Consider the following 11,754-nt stretch of genomic DNA (forward strand, 5'->3'; position numbering starts at 1 on the left):
AATATAAAGAAAACTTAAAATTTGTTATATGTGCATAGGTACTTCTCCAGCAGAGTAGAGTAGTTCAAAAGAATAATTAATAAATCTCAGAGGCCAAAAAATAGCACTCTTCTCTCCTTCACACTTACATACCAGATGAGCTTCTGTAAGAATTGCTCCTGTCTTATTCTTTTATAAGTGACATCTTGCCCAACAATATCAATTGGGGGGCCAGTTGTCCAAATCCTCAAATACCTAAATCTTTTATTTCATAGCTGTACTGCCTCATGACCTATTACTTTACCCTTCCTATGCATCACACAAACCTGATAATATTCTTGATTTTTTTCTCAGCCTAAATGTACCAAATCCACATCCCAAAATTCTTAAATTCCCTTGTCTGACAACAATCCATTGATATTCTACCTCTCTGCCTTCAAGTACCAAACATTATTTTTCTTCTACTTCATGACTTCCAAACTCTAAACTACTTAGTTCTCTCCTAGACCATCACATCCAATAACAAAATATCTGTTTGCCTACAAACAGTATGCTAAGCATACCTGCTGTCATCATTATACATCTATGTCAATATTCAGCAACACATGTGTAGAAGTGGGAATGATCAAAGGCTTGGCAGGACACAAATAGCAAGACAAATGGGACAGGGATTCAATAATATAGGACAGTATATAGTGGAGTTTGTTTGTATCAATGAATCAAGATGAGAAAAGGAGGAAAGAGAAACTGGTTCAGGAGTGATGGTCAAGAAGAGAATGGAGGGCTTAAAGAATTAGAGATTATGAAATCAGATAACAAGTGGGGATAGTAAGAACATTTTTATATGCATATGCTTCTCTCACAGGGATTCTCAATTTAAATTATAATTTGTTATTTCAAAGCAAAATACTTTGTTAGGAGGGAAAGGAGAGAGAAAATATAAGAAAGGAAAACAAAGTTAGCAATAGCAAATGTGAAAAGAATGTTGAAAGAAGTTTCTCTGATGAAACACTCATTTCTCAAATGTATAGGGAACTGAGTTAAATTTATATATAAAAAAAGCTATTTCCCATTTGATAAATGATCAAAAGTTATGAACTATGCTCAAAGAGACAGAAGTTCATGTATATCTTTTGACCTAAAATTAATACTATTAGGCATAAATTCCAACATATATGTTTAAAAAGGAAAATGACCCATATGTACAAAATATTTATACTCAGGGCAAAGAAAGGGGAATAGCTAAATAAATTCTGATATGTGATTATGATGGAATACTTTGTGCTATAAGACATAATGAGCAGGATGCTCTCAGAAAATCAGGAAAGCCTTCCATGAGCTTATACAGAGTGAAATAAACTTTATACAAAGTAGTAGCAATGTTGTAGAATGATCAAGTGCGAATGACTTTGCTATTCTCAGCAATAGAATGATCCAAAAAAAAACTTATGATGAAAAATGCTATCCATACTCAGAGAAAGAAATGATTGTATTTTATTACAGATTGAAGAATCCTTTTATTTTCTTTTACTTTGTTTTTCTAGAGGTTCCCCCACCCAGGGGGAGATTTGTTTTCCTGGTTATTTAAAAACAAATTGTTTTCTTGTGAGTTTTCTTTCCTTTTCTTTCTACATCTTACTTCATATAAACTCCATTTCTCATCTTTATAGACTTTGATTTTGTTATTTATGATATCATTCCATCTAGACATATTTTGAACTTTTTTATTATATACTATTATATTATATACTGTTCATAGCCAATTGATTGTTTTATTTTCTTCTTGAACTGTTGTAATTTTTCATAATTGTAAAAAGTAATATAATCCTATATAAAAGCAAAGAATTGTTTTTTTGAGAGAATTTATCCATGGAATTATTATCTTGAATTTATTTTTGTATTTCGTATTTAGCTATCTGTGTATGTACACACTGATTCTCTTCAGTAGAATGGATGCTTTATGAAGGAAAGGATTAATTCATTTATGTCTTTATATACCTAGCTCCTAACACAGTGTGTATACATATTAGACACTTAATGCTTTCTGAATTTGAATAGCATTGAATTAAATTAAATATTTTTTGTAAATTTTGAACAACTACAAGAATATTACTACGTATTTCTTAGGAAAAGAAAAGAAGCATATCTACAGAACAGGCATAGAACATGAAATAAAGAGATGATTTTGATTTAAATGACAAAAGTGGATTAGCAAAGGACACAGTAATATTAAGTATGTTTAAAGTAACCCATATTTCTGGAAATACAGGTGCAATATTTTCTATTTGATGAGGCTATTCAATTCCAGACATAAATGGAATTAAGATATATGCATTATAAGTATACTAAAAATTGCCACATTAAACTGTACAAATATAGGTTAATATTTTATTACAAACATTCCTGAATTTGTCCTGTTGTCTGAATTTCTCACAAGACTGCAGGGATGACTGGATGCTGAAATGGACATGAACAATTAAACATTCAGTCAGAACTACAATGAAAGATTTCACTCTGGCAGCCTTTGCTAAACCTTTTTTGGTAGTCACTCTGATAAAGGAAAGAGAGATACAAGTGTGAGAAATCAGAAATAGAGATGCAAATCTTAGGCTTGTTTGGTATAATGTTATATAAGAATTTGCTGATCCTAACTGGTATCAATTAGCTTTTCCATGATGGTCAAAAAATGTTGCTGTTTCTTCCTTTTACCAGTAAGCCGAATCCCTTGGCTGGTTTGTTTCTTTCTTTTATTACTCAAATAATTTGAACTCAAATAATTTCCTTAATGTTAGGGTATTTTAAAAGTTCTTTCTGGTTCATAAGCTGTTAAATGTGTCATATGGCAGGATGCAGCTCATTAATATCCCCAGTTTATTCTGTTAGAAGGAAAAAATACCATAGATTAGGTATAAGATGCTGTCAGATTGTGTTTAATCACTTTCATCAAATAATACAGTAGGATAAATGTTGCTTTCTATTTTTAAATGAAACAGGCATACTTTTGAATATTTCTGTGACATTTAAAAAAACAATCTTTTGTACTCATTTTTGTTTGTTCAAAGGCTGCTCAGTAGTTTAAGAAAATGTATTTATCAACGTTTAAAAATATACCAACAAAATATGTTTATGTATTTCTTTGTGGGCTTAATCATCTGCATACAAATAGATTTTTTTCAAAAATAGGAATGTACAATCTCTTGAATAGAAAAGCCATATCTGTCCTCTGTGTATTGAAGGGGAAAAATAGTGGGGGGTGGACTTCCCTATTAAACAGAGAATTTATTTTTAAGTCAAAAATCATAGATCTAAAACTGGAAGAGACATTAGTTATCAGCTAACCCAATGAGCTTATTGCTGAAAGGATCTATGGAGGCTAGATAAATTCAATGACTTGACCAATACCACGTAAACAGGCAATGGAAGAATTGTAATTTAAATCTAGGCCTCTACTAAGAAAGTTACCAATTTTTCTAGGGCAGCACCTGTGGTTAAAAGATATATGTTCCATCTTTGGCATTAAGAACCTTTATTTATTTCATTTAAATATTGGCATTTTAATGCATGGAGGAAAAAAAAAAAAAAGAATGATGCCATTAGATGTTTCCAGGGGCTCAGGTCCATCTCCACATTATCCATACTCCATGAGGTCCAAAAGATCCAAAGACTAAAGAAAATGTCATTTGCTACTTCCTCAAAAAGCAAGCAAATGCTTCCAAATCAATCAAAACGAATCATTTTCTCTGTTCTCTTAGTCCTCCCTTCTGATTGACAATAGGGAAGATTCTGTTGTTTTTCTTAGAAACCTGGCATGAACCTCATATGGCATGATTTGCCAAATTATTGATAAACTACATCCTTTATTTTGTAACCTTCAGTTGTGGTCTTATGTTTGTGCTGTCAATTCCATTTTTCTAAAGCTAATTGCACTAATTTCTTGTGATTCAATTTATTCCTTTGAAGAATAGGACTTCTTCCATCCCCTGTAAATATCCCCTCAAAAGTAAATAGGAAACTTAAACAAGTTCAATGTGATTCTTGTGTTAAAACTATACAGAGCCCAGTGCTTTTACAGGTCAACATTTTTGATTACCCAGCCTCCAAACTAAACACTCAATTTATTCAATCAAACTTCCTTTTTAACCACTTTCAATGTCAAAATATTTTAAAAGGCTATTTTGTCCTTCTAGAGCTGGAGGAGGAAGGGAAGCATTTCTGAGGTAACAAAAATTTCTGTTTCCTTTTTTTTTCTTTTTCTCAATGGTTGTCGTTGCTTTTAAACTCCCTTGACCTTTTGAGAGCAATAAAAAGGCCCCCAAATAAAGCCGCCTTTCATGGAAAGTTTGCTGTTCTAGCATTCTCCTCTTCCATTAAACCTGCCTGTTTAGAAAAGACTTGTAACCAGTCTCCACTTTCACAGCAGGTTTACGATTGGTCCAAATAGATGTTACTAAGGGTAACCACAATTTCTATGGGAAATACAGCCCTTTTCAACATACTTTAGTACACAGTGGAAAACATTGGGGGAAACAAATCACTAAGACAGCAAGAGAATTAAAAAAAAAAGATACAAATAAACCTTGTCATATATGTTGTTCTTATTTGATCAATTGTACTTCAGATACAATTGAAAAAGCCACAGAACTCCATTTTAGCACACTTAATGTCATATGCAATCTAATTCTAACAACTATTTTCTATTTTAGTGTAGTCTGGTTTTAGTCAAAGATCTTGACTCTTGACAGCAGGTAGTTAACTGTGTAGATGAAAAACAAAAACAAAAACAACAACCAAAACCCCCCCCCAAAACCAGCATGTCAATAAGTATTTTTCTAACATCTCTGAAAAACCACATGCAAAGAATTTTCAAGACCATAACACCAAAATTATTTGCTATAATGATAAGAGGAACTATAATGGTAAATGCTCGCCATGTCTTTACTCATACTGATTCCACTATCCAACATTTCTTGTTTCTAAATATAAGACAAGTTATATACCACATTCTTTCATATGCTAGCTTCAATGAAATATATAATTTGGAAAAATCCATTAATTTCTAAGGATTTCAGTCTCCTCCTCCTTAAATGTGATGGCTTCTTAAGCATCTTCTATTTCTAAAACTACCAATTGATGATCCAAAATTAATTTACCTTTCAAATAATCTTCTGTGAACCTGGTATTGTTGTTCTCATTCATTTTTGTAATATTTATGGGTGTCTTCTGGATTATACTTTTTTGTGAATTACAAATTGTACACTGCCTTATCTGTTATGTTATATTCAATTCAATATTTATGAAATAATTACCAAACACACACACACACACACACACACACACACACACACACACATATATATATATATATATATATATATTTTTTTTTTTTTTAATCAAAAAGTTCCTACCTTCAAGAACTTTATAAACTATTATGGGAAAGAGTACATTAGCAGACCAATAAATACAAAATAGACATAAAATTAATAAAAAGAGATTTTATGGGGTTACTATAGAACTAATACTGCACTGCAAAGCAAAGGTTAGATATAGAATGTGAGATTTTAAACTGAAACTTGAATTGATATAAAGATGTCAAAGAATAGAGGTAAGGTAGGAGAATATTTTAGGTGGATAATCTGGGCAAAATCAGGGAGGTGGGAGTTGGAATGTCACATATAGGAAGTAAAAATTAAACCAATATATGTGAAACATACAGTAAATGGGGCATAAGGATGCAAATGTTAAATAAGTTTAAAATGATACACAAACTTATTAAGAAGGACTTTATATGCCAAACAAAATAGTTTCTTTTTTATCCCAGCTGAAATAGGGAATCATTAGAGATTTTTATGCATTTAGTGAGATGATAAAAATATATAAAGTGCTTGCTTTGATCCAGTCACCCATGTACCTTGCTCTGTCATGGAGCTCACATTCTAATGAAAGGAAATTTTAAAGGGAAGGGTCTTGGGGTGGGATGGACAGCTAACAATTATTGTGATGGGCAAAATTGGGGAATGGAGCCTGTAGAAGGTGAAATTTTAATTCATCTTTAAACAAGTCAGGTTTAGCATAGAATAGGGAGATAGTGTCATATCTGAGTATAAGCAAGTACACCTGTACAGGTAGTCATTACAGTAAATGAAAGAGAGAAAAGCAGAAGATTACTAAAAAAGTCAAAAGGTGTCAGTTTCTAAAAGACTTATAGGAGTTTAGAAGAGAAAATTACAGCTGAATATGTAGAATTGGTACTTTTCTAGAGAAAATTACTGAAACCATGAAAGCTAATAAGTTCAACAAGAAAGAAAATATTTAAGAAGTGAGCAAAGGGACAGAACCTTGGAAAACACCCAGTTATAACTCCTCCTCTCCTTCTCTTCTTCTCCTCCTCACTCCCTCTTCCTCATCTTCTCTCCTTTCTCCTCTCTTCCTTTCCTCTTCCTCCTTTCCTTCTCCTCCTCCTTCTCTTTTTCTCCTCATGCTCCACTCTGCCTTCTCCTCTCCTCCTTCTCTTCTTTTCCTCTTCCTTCTTCTCCTGCTTCTTCTCTCTTCCTTCTCCTCCTCTTTTCCTTTTCCTTTGCTCCTCTTCTTCATCTTCTCCTTCCCCTCCTCTTCTTCTCTCCTTCCTTCTCTCCTCCTTTCATCTTTCTCCTATCCTCCTCCTCTTCCTCCTTCTTTCTTCCTCCTTCCCTTCCTACCCCTTCTCCTTCTGTTCCTCCTCCTCCTTTTTCTTTTTTCACTCTTTCTTTCTTCCTTCTCTCTTCTCACTCTTTTCTTTCTCTTAGATACACACACTCATAGACAGAAGAAACTTATTAATTGAAGCTCTTTAGATATATGTCCTATATGTTCCAATGGTTCAAGCAGTACAACACTTAGGATTTGATATTTTGGAGCATCTGGATTTATTTAATTATGCTTAATTGATCAATAAGGCATTCTTAAGCTTTATTAGAATGGGGAGGAGCAAATATGATTAAAGTCCAGTGTTAAGGCAGAATGATGAATGGGGAAGAAATCCCATGCTTAAATCTCTGCCTGGAAATAGTTGTTCCAATTCAGAGTGAGCAGTATCACACATGCACATGTACACACGTGCACACACACACATAAATAAGGGGGGAAATACAATTTTTATTGATATAGCATTTCTGTGGTATATTATTAGTATACTAATAAGTTACCTGGAGAACATTGTAACACACTTCTAAAGAGTTTACTTTAAAAATGTCAATATGAGATTATGGAATTGTGAAACACATTCAGTCTTAGTGAGGTTCTTTCTCCAATAATACATTGTTTTTCCTAAGTGGTTCCTATGGCAACTTAACATTGATTTGAGGGATTTTTGCTGAATGGGGGAAATGAATAACATTATACTTAATTTTAATATTGAAATAGTGATTATTAACAGTAGGGTATTTGGAGGGGGGGTCCATTATCTATTTTGATTTTCAATTAACTTCTGTTTTTATACATTTTAGAATTCTACTTCCATTTGTTTCAGACATCAAACTCTGGAATTTTAATTTGACTGTTAATCACTGCTTTATTTCTAGGTCATTTCTTAGTGTCTTTGTCTATTTCTGTTTCTGTTTCTATCTCTATATCTTTCTGGCTCTGTATCCCTGTCTCTCTCTGTCTCTGTCTCTGTTTTTGATTCTGTATCTCTGTCTCTCTTTGTCTTGCTCTCTCTTGCTTTCTGTTTCTCTCTGAATCTGCCTGTCTTTTTCTCTCTTTCATTCTCTCTACTTCAGCTTGTTCTCACTGGATTTCCCTAGGTGACAAAATTTAAATTCATTGACATCAAATTTCATATTTTATATTGATTACTATAATCAATTTTGATTTTCTCTTTACTTACAAATGCCCTTCTTAGGGCTAACAATGTTTCCTCTTTTACCATTTAATTTTATTGTCAGGAAGAATCGGCTGCAGCAATTCAATTATTTGTAAATATGAACACAAGTTGAGCTTCTCAGATTATCTTGAGTCCCTATGTTTTAACATGCATCAGAGAGTTATTATTTTACTTAACTTTTTAAAAAAAATTACCAAAGATAATAACATTTGAGAATATGGCTGATGCCAACTAAACTTATCTTAAAGTGCAAATGATTGTTTCAAAGTGCCATTTATCCTCTAATCATAGACCAATCTCATAAATGTCAATCATTAAACTTAATTCTTCTGGAAATGCAGGGGATAAATGCTATCTTGGGACCCCTAGATCAGTGATTTAAGCAGGTACTAGAAATCAGGAGTACTTAAGATCTATCTCTGTCTCTTTCTAGGAGCCATCAGGTCTCAAGTCATAACCTCTCAGCTTCTCTTTTCTTATGCATAAAATGGGCAAAAGAATTCTTGTACTACTTATTTCATTGGCTTGTTGAAAGGAAAACATTGGGAAATTTAAACATTATATAAATGTTGCTTATTATTATATATGTGTAATTCACTAACACAAATTCTAAGAGGCAAAATAAGGCATAGTAGAATAGAAGAAGAAAAATTTCTTTATTATTTATTGCCTTTATGCCAATGAGATTTAATTTACATTCACTTTAGATAGCCACCTTGTTAAGTCATACATAGGTTGTATTTTGCTTTAATAAAACAATATTCAAAAGAAATCCTTCACTTATTGTTATTGTTCTTCAGTCATGGCTGACTTTTTGTGACCCCCATAGACTATATTATCAATGGAGTTTTTTGGCAAAGATATAGAAGGGGGTTGCTATTTCTTCAACCGGTAGATTAATAAAAATGGAGGTTTACTAAACTGACTTATCAGATAAAGTCTTTAGCTTGGCATGAAAGAGCTTTACTAATCTAGCATTTTTGCTCCTTACTTCTCCTAACTCTATTTTAATGATAATAATTCTTACATGGACTATGTATGCAATAGCATCCAACTAGGCCTCTTTACAGAAGACTCTTGTCTATTAAGTCCATGCTTTACACATCTGTGAGGATAATAACTCTACAATAATTCTAATTACACTACTCTACTTCTCAAGAATCTTCAGAAGCTCCTTGTTGTCTTTAGGATAAACTAAAAAATCACCAACTTGATATTTATAAATCTTTGCACATTTATTTTACATATCTCCTCTTTATAAACTTCTCACGAAATCATTGCATCTAGCTAATTCATGAATGTGACATTCATTTTTTTCCCTGTACCTCTTCATTGACTGTGTATAATAAAAAGGATATAATTCCAGCTTTGACTATCTCTGACAATCTCTGATTCTGTTAAAAGCTTAGTTCAGGGTCCACTTTTTTTTTTCCTGGTTGCTCTAAAGAGAAGTTTGCTTCTTTTCCCCAAATGACTATCTATACTTTGAGTCTATTTACATGCTATTATCCTCCACAGAAAGCATTTGTTGTGAGGATCAAATAGGATAATATTTGTAGAGAGCTTAACATACTGCCCAGCACTTAATAAATTTATATTCCATTTCCATCCTAATAGTCTTTCTATCCTCATTGCCAATCACACATAGTAGATGCTTAAATAAAGTGCCTTTGAAGTGAAAATTAGTTCAATATTCCCCATGCTATACACCAAAGAGAAAAAAAAAAATGGAACTACTCAGTATAGTTTGAAATCAGTTTTAAAAAACTGGTCATTTGTGTTGTAGAAACACAATCCTGTGAGGTATATACTATTATTATTCCCATTATTCAAACCTTCCATTATTGACCAAAATTTACTTTCAATGTTTTGTTTTATTAAGAATAAATATTAGTATTTGATCAAAAATTGTGTGTGTGTCTTTGAGTGTGTGTGTGAATGAGAGAGAGAGAGAGAAAGAGAAAGAGAAAGAGAGAGAGAGACCCCAAGAATGAGACAGAGTCAGAGAGAGACAGATAGAAAGAATATATTTAGAATTTGTTCAGAAATTGAAATTGACATTTTTAATTAGGATGACTAGCAAATCATCTCAAATATGTTATACTATGAGCACCAGAGGCATGAGTTGTATGTCTCATGTGATTGTTCTATAAGAGAATGTCTGCACTTTAATGTCCTTCCTCTTATAATATGTGTACATTTGGGTATTGCAATTTCAAGAAAAGTAATGTGATGTAGTGAAATAAAAGCTGAATCTAATATCATAAGACCTGGATCCAAATACTATATTTGCCCCTTATTATCTTAGTGATTTTTATTTTTACTGAGACAATTGGAATTAAGTGACTAGCCCAGGGTCACACAGCTAGGAAGTGTTAAGTGTCTGAGGTCACATTTGAATTCATGTCTTCCTGACTTCAGGGCTGGTGCTCTATCCACTGCACAACATAGCTGCCCATATCTTAGTAAATTTAAGGAACTCATTTAATTTCTCTGAGCCTCTGAATTCTTAACTTCTAAAGTAGAGGTTTAGTCAAAGTGATCTTTAAAATTTTTTTCAATTCTGAATCTATGACCTTATGAAATTATGTCCACTAAAAAAAGTTATGTTCCGAGTGAATTTGTAATGTAGTTAAAAATCCTTTACTTCAACACCAGATTCATATGGGAATTCCTTTTCATTTATATTAAAACTTTTTCAGCCTAGAATGTCCTGATTTTTTTCTACCTATTTATTGATTTTTATCATAGTTTTTCTAGTTCACTCTATAACTTTTTTTTTCAAGTTTCATCTAATTGTCTCATTTCCTCTCATTAGTAATTCATAGAAATGTTTCTCTGCTTGTGAAAAGTCACTATGGGGGTGAGAGAGAGGAAGGTGGGCAGTCAAAAGAAATGTGGAGTAAATAGCTGGACTTTTCTCAACAGATGATGCACATCCCCAGAGTAGGAAAGGGAGGAAAATTTGACAGCAATTTTTTCTATAAAACATCTTTCTTTTTTTTTTTTTCATTTTTCATGAATGTATGTACAGTACCTCAAAATGAAGGCTTATTAGACTTCATCAAACCCAGTTCCCAGCCAAAAGCAGCATTTACATATATTCTTCTCTCTAGCCTATTACACAGCTGGGTATAGCAGATGCATTGGTAGGAAATACATTAGGGTATTTATTTCTAGAAGTAACTAGAAAAAATCAAAGCAAAATGTACATCTATTCATATATAAAACAATAAACTTGACTAGTTAAGTAAAAAATTCATTTGATACATGTAACTTTAACATCTTTGAGAAGTTGTTGTCATTATTTTTTTTTTTATGAAAACTTTTCTCTTTTCAAAAAGGTTTGAAGTTACATGCAATTCTTTGATCTTTAAATGAAATACCCACTTGGATTTTCCATGTGTGATAGGGACAATCAACTACATTCAGTATAATGAATGGTCCTTTGTATGTTTGTTTTGCTTGCTTTAAAGAGAAGAGATTATAAAATAGAAAATAATTTCTTATCTTTTCTCAGCTGTTGACTGATAGACCTTTGGAATCAATTTTCTACATACATGTCAACAAATATCATTCCCCTTCTACATGTCCAATAGAAGATAAGCTACTTGAGGGCAGGGACTGTTGTGTTTTCAATTCATTTCAAGTTAAAGTAAATTTAATGAACAATAACTATATATGCCTGAACTGATCTAGGAGCTAAGGATTGAAAGTCTTACAAGAATTTGTTTTCTTTTGTTCTGTTTTCTTCTCTTCTCCTTTTCTCTGCTCTCTTCATCTTTTTTTCCTATCTTTCTTTCTTTTCATTTCCAGAACTGGAAGAAAAATACAATTACTCTGAGGTAGATCAGTTAATTTAAAGTAAATAGAGACTAACAAAACTAGCTAATAATTGGGGTTCTTCAAAAGTGGAA

This window comes from Sminthopsis crassicaudata, chromosome 6 (genome assembly GCF_048593235.1).
Source record: "Sminthopsis crassicaudata isolate SCR6 chromosome 6, ASM4859323v1, whole genome shotgun sequence".
In the NCBI taxonomy this organism is placed as follows: Eukaryota; Metazoa; Chordata; class Mammalia; order Dasyuromorphia; family Dasyuridae; genus Sminthopsis; species Sminthopsis crassicaudata.